The following is a 965-nucleotide window of genomic DNA, read 5'->3' on the forward strand; positions in this document are numbered from 1 at the left end:
CATGGGTATCAGGGTCAGTCATTACATTTTGAAACCACTTCCAGACTGTTGCTTCCATTTCAATAAATGTGTTAGGCTGCAATCCTATTCACACTTACTAACTAATATGGAACTTACTTCTAAGTAGATATGGATAGGATTGGGCTGTTAGTAAGGCATCACAAGTAACAAGTTGTTTGTTGTGTCCTTGCTCTTGCTCTGAGTGGTGAGCTCTTGCTCTGCTTCTCTGAGTGGTGAGAAGTTCCAGGGACACAGTGCTGCCCAGGTTCTCACTTCCTTAATAGGAGAGAGAACCACAGGCTTACAAGAAAACTTGTCGTTCCTAACACCTCAGAGCAAACCCAAGTACCAATTTCATATCACCTCCTTTGGCATTTCTGGTTGGCAACCTTCAGTCTCGAAAGACTATGGTATAAGCCTACAGCACCCAGTTTTCCCAGGTGGTCTCCCATCCAAGTACTAACCAGGCCTGACTTTGCTTAGCTTCCAAGATCAGATGAGATTGGGCATGTGCAGGGTAACAGTTGCTGTCACTTGGCATTTCTACAGAAGAGGTTATAGGTGAACGCCAGTCAAGGGCACAAGGGTGGAGTTGTTCAGGAGATGTAGAAGTGTCTACTCACAATTGTGTGGAACATACTAAAAAGATTACACCAACTGGTCTTTGGGATACCTTTCGAATGACACTGAACTTCTGAAAGTGGAAGAATGCCACTATGAAATGCTGTTGGGTGAGGCTGGTGCCCTTCCCCAAAACAGATGAGAATGAAAAGTGGGTGCTGAACTTGGGCTTTCCAGATGAAGAATTCCATCCTCCCTTTCAGACATGACCAATAACTGGGAGCTGCTGGCTAAGAGCCAAGCTGGGATGGTTGCATCATGATTTCCATAGGCGTCACTATGTCTCAGTTGAAAAAGGTCCCATATTACAGAAGGCTAAGCAAGGAAGGAAAGGTAAAGCTCCT

At 45.0% G+C, this 965-nt stretch overlaps 1 pseudogene; it reads right to left on the reverse strand.

Moving 5' to 3' along the window:
• Positions 1–415: 415 nt before the first annotated feature.
• Positions 416–532, reverse strand: LOC136660984 (5S ribosomal RNA; annotated as a pseudogene).
• Positions 533–965: the final 433 nt, after the last annotated feature.

The sequence above is a fragment of the Tiliqua scincoides genome, chromosome 9 (assembly GCF_035046505.1).
Source record: "Tiliqua scincoides isolate rTilSci1 chromosome 9, rTilSci1.hap2, whole genome shotgun sequence".
NCBI classification, from domain to species: Eukaryota; Metazoa; Chordata; class Lepidosauria; order Squamata; family Scincidae; genus Tiliqua; species Tiliqua scincoides.